Genomic DNA, 9523 nt, shown 5'->3' on the forward strand with positions numbered 1-9523 from the left:
GCCAGAATTCTTGGTATTTTAGAAAAAAAGTATACACACACATACACACACAGAGAAGGGGGTTGGAGAGGAAAAGGATCTCTTCGTAGTCCAATAAAAAAGACCAGGTTACAGAATAATTACCTATAATTTAGTAATTTGGTTCTAGTTCCATTGTGGTCGGGTAAGCCCAGTACAGCCTAGCCTTCTCTCTGATTACAACCAAAATGTGGGCAAATTAAAAACTCACAAAGATTCTGAAAAATAAATACAAAGGGAAGATTGTGAGGGAAGTCACACCTGGAAGAGGTGACCTACATGGGGATGGATCTCCTCCCCGCCTGGCAGCAGCCTCCAGTCATTTGGCTGGTGGCCAAAAGTCTACAAGGAACAATTGAAAGAGGCCCTGAAGACCCAAGTGCGTAGGGAAATGGCAGAGGGAGATGGCCAGCGAAGGTGCTCTCCAACTCTCTCTATGAATCCACACAAGTCTCAACCCTAACTGTGTACACGCAGGAAAGACCCAGACAAAGGAGACACAAGTTTTGAGAACAGAAGTGACATTCGGACCACCTACACAAGTCTCAGCTGAACCCCTGAGTCACTCATAGGTCAGACACAAAAGACCTGAAGTGACACTTCATGAAAGAAGATATATAAATGGCAAATACAAGTGTGAAAAGATGTTCAACATGATTAGTCATTGAAGAAATGCAAACTGAACTACAGTGGGATCCTACCTACACATACTTCAAAGAGGCTAAAAGTAAAAAGGCTGATGATATCAAGTATTGGTCAGAGTGTGGAGCAGCTGAAACTTTCATCCACTGCTCATGGGAACATAAAATGGTACAGCCATCGTAGAAAACAGTTTGGTAGTTTCTTTAAAAGTTAACATATTTCTGTGGCACCTGTGTGGCTCAGTCGGTTAAGCATCCGACCTCAGCTCAGGTCATGATCTCAGGGTTTGTGAGTTCAAACCCTGCACTGGGCTCTGTGCTGATCACATGGAGCCTGCTTGGAATTCTCTCTCTCCCTCTCTCTTTCTGCCCCTCCCCAGCTTGTGTGTGTGCGCGCGCACACACACACACACACACACTCTTTGTCTCTCTCTCAAAATAAATAAATAAACTTTAAAAGTCTCTTAAAAAAATAAAAGTTAACACACTTCTACCATACAGTCTAGTCATTTCACTCCTGGCTATTCAGCGTAAAGAAATGAAAACACATATCCACATGAAGTCTTGTACATGTTCTTAACAGGGTTTTTGTTTTTAGTTTTTTTGTTATAGCTGCAAACTAGAAGCCATCCAAAGGTCCATAAGCAGAGGAATGGATAACCAAATTGTGGTACCACCAATAAAAAGGAAAAAATTACTGATAGATGCCACGCCTCCACACAGCCACACCTTCACACCTCCACACAGTCACCCAGTCACATCTCACGCTGCCATATGGTCACACCATCATGCTAAAACTCTGCTGTTGTAGTATGACAGCAGACACAGACAATCTGTAAATGGGAGAGTGTAATTGTCCCAGTACATTTTTATTTACATGTCAGGTGACTACCAGATTTGGGCTGTGGGTCAGTTTGCCAACTCCTGATCTAGGTGATCATTACTAAAACATCACTTTTTACCTTGTCATGCTTTTTGATATGCTCATCTGATCCATGCATATTTATTTTTTTTTTAAATTTTAATGTTTTTATTTTATTTTTGAGAGAGACACAGAGTGAAGGCAGGGAAGGGGCAAAGAGAGAGAAGGAGACAGAATCTGAAGTAGGCTACAGGCTCTGAGCTGTCAGTGCAGAGCCTGACATGGGGTCTGAACTCACAGACTGAGAAATCATGACCTGAGCTGAAGTTGGATGCGCATCTGAGTGAGCCACCAGGTGCCCCTCATCCATGCCTGCTTCTTTGGTGACTCCCTCAAGCCAACGTCCAGCTGGGCATATGATGTCTGTTTTACAAACACTGTTAAGTGCCTGGGAAGAAAAGATGACCAGGGTCACTGTTGAGCCCCTGTGAATCCAGACTGATAAAAATGCTGTATGATGGGAAATTATACTTTAAAACTGATAAACTCTTTTTCAAGTTTGTTAAAAGCTCAGGAATTAGAATTCTCAAGGAGTAATCCTGTGCTTTGGGTTTGGACCAATTAGACTGAAGGAGAGAAAAGCAGACATTAAAATATAAGGTTTCTTTTTTGAAGGTTGTGAGCACTTGTATTCAGCTACACACCTTCAATTATTTGGAGTTTCTTCATTCTAGGATTTACCTTCATTTCTGCTCAAGCTTCCAATCATTTCACCTTAAGTCACAGGCATCAATTTCTTTTCTTTATTTTTTTAATGTTTATTTATTTCTGAGACAAAGACAGAGCATGAGTGGGGAGGGGCAGAGAGAGAGAGGGAGACACCGAATCCAAAGCAGGCTTCAGGGTCCGAGCTGTCCGCCCACCCAAACTCACGAACTACGAGATCATGACCTGAGCTGAAGTCAGACACTTGACCAACTGAGCCATCCAGGCGCCCCAGTCATTAATTACATTTCTAAAGACTGTAATGCTGTCACACATAGTTTATATGTGTGAAGAGTGTCTGTTCCTGTTTCCTTAGATAAATTCAGTGATTAAAAAACAAAAAAAACTGAAAAAGCATTCAGAATAAAAATGGAAAAATAAAAGGTACAGTTAGTGCTGCTTGTGAAGTGAGAGAGCATTAATGTACAACGTTTTGATATGGGACCAGATAAAGTTGGTAAAATTGATATCTCTCTGAATCAAAAAAACATATGACTTAAAAGCATTGAGCTTAGTTGGGTATTTGAAATGTTTACTTAAATAAAAATAGTGATAATGCATTGGAAATTCTTGAATGAATACGAATCATTTTGTTTCCTTGTCATTTTGGTGCTGAGCTAGAACACCAGCTTAAAACCTAACATATTTCAAAATGCCTGAATTCCTGCTGTTCACCTAAATTTTTTTTGTCTTAGGCAATTTCTGCTTTGTAGTTTAAAATAAAGCTATTGGAAATGTGAGAGGTAATATTGTTTGAGTCTTTTTTTTTTTTGGTGATGAAATTGGAAAATATTTGGGAAAAAAGTAATAACCAGCATTGGTTAGGAGTTGAGTGAACACTCTAACATGTGGATGTAATTTTTCGGAGAATAGTTTGTTAGAGTAAAAGCCTGCGGGAAAATCATGTACTCTCTTCCTGGCTTTATTATTTCTAGGCATATGCCTTAAGGAGATTAAATTAAGGAGATCTAGTTTGAATAACAATATTATGCAACCCTAAAATGACGTTGTATAAGTGTGTGTGTTAACATGGACACATGATGGTGTCTATCCTGAGGGTTGGCCTATTTGATGTCACCCTACTCAGTTCACTTATATCATTAAACTATGGAAGTGGGAAGTTACAGTATATTGTCCAAACCCTCTTGCAGCAAGGGTTTCATATATGACCTAAATTCTGCCGAGAAGGTTCAGCTGTGCCAAACTGGATCTGGAAGTGAGTGACGGAGAAGTGTATACTGAAAGCCAATGGTGACTTTCTCTTGGTGGGAGAAGTCTCATGTATACCATGTTTTTTTTTTTTTTCCACTCATCTGAATTTTCTAATTTTTCTTTCACAAATAGTAAAATAAATACACATCCATAGCACTAGAATGAGACCCATGAGCCTTAGATTATCGTCTTAGCTCTGCAGTAATATGGTACTAAGTCTTAGGCAACTTTGTCCATCCCTACGGTTCTCCATGGCTTCCTCAGCAGGTTACAGAGCATGGCCTAGATCATCTCCATTCCAACTACAGGACACTTTGTGTCCACGAAACACACTGTAATCCCTTGTGTTATATAATCTGCAGTTCCTGTGCATGTAGTTGGTGCCAGATTCCACTAGCGCAGCAGAGAGCAGAACCAGAGCATTGCACTATCAAGAAGACTATGCTGAGGAGTTGGTAAGGAGTGTGAACTGGAGATATAAGCAGCTGTGTCCACAGGCTTTAGCCATATTAATCAGTCAGAAGTCTTCAGCACGACTGCTTTCTCTTCTGTTAAAAAAAATGGAGTCTAATTTTAAAACAGAGAAGTGAGACGGTCAGGCACTGCTCTAGAGAGGCAGATACTAGCTACTTAATGATAGACTGTCAGGTCACCAGGATGTCTGTCCAACAGCTCTCCCACTCATTAAAGCACATGGTGTAAGCTCTCTCCAGAGGCACTAAATCCACATGTGCTTGCATGGCATAAGTGTTTTATGTGGTGTGTGTGTGTGTGTGTGTGTGTGTACCCAAACTCTTGATTTGAGAAAGTGTTTCCAACACTAAGCTGTTGTCATAAAGCTGGACAGAGATTCAGTTAGTACCCTCAACACTAGAAGATGCCTTTCTCAAGAGGGTCTTTCTGATGCTTGACAATTTTCTCAAAATATCCACTCTCCTTTTTGGGAATGATGAAACAACAGAGTGTGGAGTTGATTCATCTTCATTGTGAAAACTAGATTTTTACAAATAATAATACCCAAGAGTTATTGAATGGATCTTCCATACCTAAAAATGTATCAAGTGCTATACCTAGCAATTTTTCAATGTTCATAACAAAATTTGAAGCAAGTAGTATTATAACCTCTCTTTTCCAGATGAGAAGCACCTTGCCTGAGGTCAGCAAGTTACTAAATGGCAGAGCTAGATTCACTCCAGAACTGGAACAAGCCCTTCCTTGTCATGACCCTGCCCAGGAAGGGTGTAAAGGACACATCACAGAGCCTCATGGGTTCCTTACAAAACTGTCTTTTCCCACAAAGACACAGACAGCCTTTCTCCCAAGTGCTTCTGACATATCCTGCAAACAGCTCCCAGTAGAATGAATTTACCACTTCCTTCCTGGGAGAGATGGGAGCACTACACCCCAGACCTCACTGGCCTGTTACCTCTCCATCCGCAGGTCACCAAGGATTTATCCCTTTGGTTCTATGTAACCTTAATCTGATAGACTTCTAAGCCGCCAACATGGTGAGTGATCTTGCTTTGTTTCTGACCACAAACCTTAGATGTTCTCTGGGCTGCACGGGTCCTTCTGTACCCTGGTCAACATGCTTGCCTCCTCCAAGACCTCAAAGTCACATCTTTGCTGCTCTTCTCAGGATGCTGCCATGACCACTCCCATTATCATATGCAGGCAACACCTTTTATGATTTCACAAATGAAACACAAGCAATCAGACCAGAACCTTATCCTCCAACCCAGAAGCTGTCAAACCTGCCTATACCTTTGCCCATGTGTTTGGCTTTCTCTTGTCTCAGTGGATAAACTTAGTGCCCCATCTGAGGCCAAGAGTCCTACCTACTTTCTCTTGTCTCAGTGGATAAACTTAGTGCCCCATCTGAGGCCAAGAGTCCTACCCAAGGACTGGGCCACACTCCTTCCCAAGTCCTTTAATCACTGACTTTTTTTTTTCTTTTTTACAGTTAATGGCGCTACCTAGGAGCTCAAGCCAAAAATACTTCCCCAAATAAGGAAACCTTATTTCTTGTCCTGTGGTCTCCATCAGATCCTGGGGCCTGAGGCCTCAAAACCTATCTACCCCTGACAACTTCTCAGCAGCTCCACCTCCCTCTGCAGTCATACCTGCTGTGTCTCTGTCTAGATCATGAAGAAGCTTCTTGACCGCCCTTCATGCCCCACCTTCCCTGCAGTCTCCACCCCTACCCAGCTCCCAAGGCCACTTTTCTCAGACAGGGGTCAGATCCTGTCTCTTCCCTGCCTAGGCCTCTAGGGGGTTCCCATTACATTTAGAATAAAAGCCAAACTCTTCACCAAAGTCCACCCTCCACCATTCTTCCTCTCTCTGCTTTGCTTTGTCCCTGAGATGTAGTGCTTGCTTCTACACCAGTGCCATGACATGTACTATGTTTTCTACCTCAAAGCTTTCCCACAAGATCTTCACATAGGTCACTCATTATTCAGTCCCCTCAGAAGTCTCAGTGTAACCTTTCCTGACCTCCCAAGCTCTTTCTCCTGACCCTACTGCACTACTTCACAGCACTTACTCCCATTAGAAATTCTGTTGTTATTTACTCCTCTACTGTTTGTCTTCTTCACTAGAATAAGACCTCCATAGGTAGGGACCAAGTCTATTTTGTTCACCATTGTATCTTCAGTGTGCACATAGTAGGTACTCAATAAATGTTTGCGTAAATTTATTAATCTGACACCAAAGCCTTGGTCTTCAGCACTATCCTCCACTTTTGATGTGGGGAAACCTAGAAGAGAAACCACAAATGGACGTTTCCAAAGAGAAGTCCATGTACATTGGAGGATATCCACGTGCTAGACTTCTCTGTTCATTGGTAGCTATTTTTTCAGTCAAGAGACAAAGTCAAAGTAAAATATATATGTATTTACAACCTGCTTACCCTGAACGTTACAAAGCTTAGAGTAATTTTCTTTCTCTTTGACATACAGACAGCTGATTTTGCAGCTGATGTAGGCTGATAATAACTTAAAAGTAAGTTATTATCCTGGCATTAGTTCTTTAATTTTGTTTAGTAAAAATATTTACATTTTCCAACATGTTTTGGATTATAAATTCAACAAAAGACATCAACAAATTAGAATTCATGTATATACTGGATTTTTCAGAATCTACCCCATGTTAGAACACAAAGTGCTCATGCCTAAAATATTGTACCAAGGGGTGATGCTCCTGGGACTTTGTTTACAAGGCCCAGCATCATTTCTGGGCCTAGTTGAAATAAATCTTGACTATGCATTCTTAATTTTTATGGGCTTTAAAGTATTGTTATGAGTTGTTTGAGGGAAAATGACAGAATTATAGTTACTGGGCAACATTGACAGACTGTGTCTTTATGTAAGTGAATTTTCCCAGATGCTAAAGCATATTTTTACTCATTATATACATGCAAGCCTTTTAAATCAGAGAATACTGACGACATTTTGGACTTTCCTTTATGACTCATGAATATTCAATGTTGCACTGATCTGACCTTCCTGGATCTGAGAGGCTTGATTGAAATTACCCAAGAGAGAGGTGTTGTCCATGCAGGCAACATAACTTCGCTCTGACTGCATCTTCAAGTGGCCTCTTCTCCCCATGTGTATCTGCATACTGGCCTCTTCTTGATTGAATCAAGGGCCTCCCCTAACCCAATATGGCCTCATCTCAACTTACATCTTAATTGTATCTACAAAGAGCCTATTTTCAAATAAGGTCACATTCACAGATTCAATGTGGATATGAATTTTGGGAGGACATTATTCAATATAGTACACTAACAAATATAAGAAATAATGGCTGATATTATATCAGGTCTCACATATCCTGCTGTTGATTTAAAGAAATCAGGTGAAGTCAAGCCTACCATAAATATCTGCTCCTCTATTCACCCATTTTCCTAAAAGCATGAGATTATACAGTAAGATATATATATATATATATATATATATATATATATATATATATTGCAATAAGCCATTGAGTGCTGATAAGATGCCAAGTTAACTAACTTTTTAGTGTAATTGTAGGTGAGACTCTTTCCATCGACACAGTCACTGCAGCAAGGCTTAATGGAGGGGAAGAGCTTAACTAGAATATTCACCAAGACAGGAAACATGGGGGGAGGCTGGGAGAACTTAGATCCTGGGGAAACAGAGACTAAAGGGGACATAGTAAAGTCCAAAGGAAAACACTATCAACTTTAGAGTTTTGCTCAAGGTGGACCCAGAGACAAGAGTGTATAAAATGACCCAGAGAGAAGAGGTTAGAGATCTAATACCCACACTTTGTCAAACTCTTGAAGGGTGTAGAAGAACTGTCATTCCCAGGATGGGCACATTTTCCCAATGAACTGGGGCAGCAGGAGAGTCTGAGGGGGCATTTGTTCACTTAGCTGGTGCTGCTGAACACCTCCCCTGTGCTCCCCATCTCCACTGCTATGCGAGACACAAGGTCCTGATGACATTGAGACAATGGTGGTGGTCACAGGAACCACTTACTGGGAATTTATTAAATGCTCAACACTGTACTAGGCACCTTATGCACATTAACTATCTCATTTGCTTTAATCCCCACAACCACATTATGAAGTTGATTTCATTATTATTTCACCATTTTATAGATAAGGAAGCTAAGATTTAAATAGGAGTGATTTATCTAAAATTAGTTTCTGGTGACAGAGCTAGAATCCAGGTCTGTCCTTCTCTGAAGCTTAATGATCTTATACATAGAAGATCAGAGAAAATTGAAATACTCTATAATGAGAGATACTTTTTAACTCTACTGTTGTCTTCTGACTTACCAGAAGTCTTATGATTGAAATATAAGGACTGTCTTGACCTCCTTGCAAATTACCAACTGGATAGACAAAGGTCAGATGCTAGATGGTCCCAAGGTCCCTCTGACTCTGTGATATTGTGAATTACTCTAAATAACAGATATCTTCCCATCTCTTACTTCAAAAGGAAAAAAAAAGTCTTCATGTTATGTTCAAATCATTGATTCCTGATGGCATGGGCTATTTTCTCCCAAATGACTTTCCTTTTGATGGCTATGTACAGAAAAATTATATATAACCAAAACCAGGAGTTCAGCCACCAATAATAAGATCCTACATTTGAATAGCATGTATATATTTTAAAACACATTGTAGTAAACATATGAGCATCCCATTTCCTAAACTCTAGGTGGTATAAATAAAAGCTTTTGACATGATCAGAAACTTTGGGAACTCGATGACACTATGTCACTCCATAAAACTGTATACTATTCCAGAAACTGTAGGGGTAACTGATGATTCAGTAAGTGTAGCTCCTTCCCTCAAATAGTTTATGATCTTATTGATGAATACGTATAGAAGAAAGCCAGAAAGCAATAATTAACAAATGAGCTCGATGGTAAAGTCTGTGGGGATTGTCCTAGGCCAAGCTCTCCCAGAAGCACAACCTGAGACAGAAAGTTGCTTGTAAGCAAGATATTTGGGATAGTTCCTAGGAAGCCACCATAGGGGAATGGCAAAATGAAAAGTGGAAGGAAAATAGAAGATAAAAAGAAAAAAGGAAACTAATAGGGAAAAAGGGGAAAAAGAAGGAAATAAACCACTCTGTGTTCAACTGGGACTCAAGCTTTCAGGGGGGGTACTTTGGGAGAGGGTGTGGAGCCTGCTCCCAAGTACCCCAGCCAAGGTGTTGCTCCTGGAGCATTTATACACCATCTCATGTCACCATGGGTGTAGGGCTGCTTCCAAGACTTCTGACATGCTCCTAGGATTGTCAGGTGGATTCCAGAAGCCAAACAAAGGCTTTGGGAGCAAAGACCCACAGTGAAGAAATCTATTAGTGTTTATTAGCCCATTTCCCAATATTTCTACCCTGGAAACCTTTTTCCTCATATAACCCACTAACATTTTAAAGAGTTCAGGGGTGGGAGATGCTGGACTAGAGAGTTATCTCAATATTCCAGATCTATAGTTACACAGGTCTCTACTTGTAAATCCAAAAGCTAAAGAAGAGAA

General features: G+C 40.5%; 1 long non-coding RNA gene across 1 annotated transcript; it reads right to left on the minus strand.

The window, feature by feature from the left end:
- Nucleotides 1-3655: 3655 nt before the first annotated feature.
- On the minus strand, nt 3656-5146 carry LOC122486526. The gene is made up of 2 exons (XR_006298180.1): nt 5040-5146; nt 3656-4046 (listed from the first exon to the last, which is right to left on the minus strand). It is a non-coding gene; the product is annotated as an uncharacterized LOC122486526 (long non-coding RNA).
- Between the last annotated feature and the right edge of the window lie 4377 nt (nt 5147-9523).

Source organism: Prionailurus bengalensis, chromosome A2, assembly GCF_016509475.1.
Source record: "Prionailurus bengalensis isolate Pbe53 chromosome A2, Fcat_Pben_1.1_paternal_pri, whole genome shotgun sequence".
Classification (NCBI taxonomy): domain Eukaryota; kingdom Metazoa; phylum Chordata; class Mammalia; order Carnivora; family Felidae; genus Prionailurus; species Prionailurus bengalensis.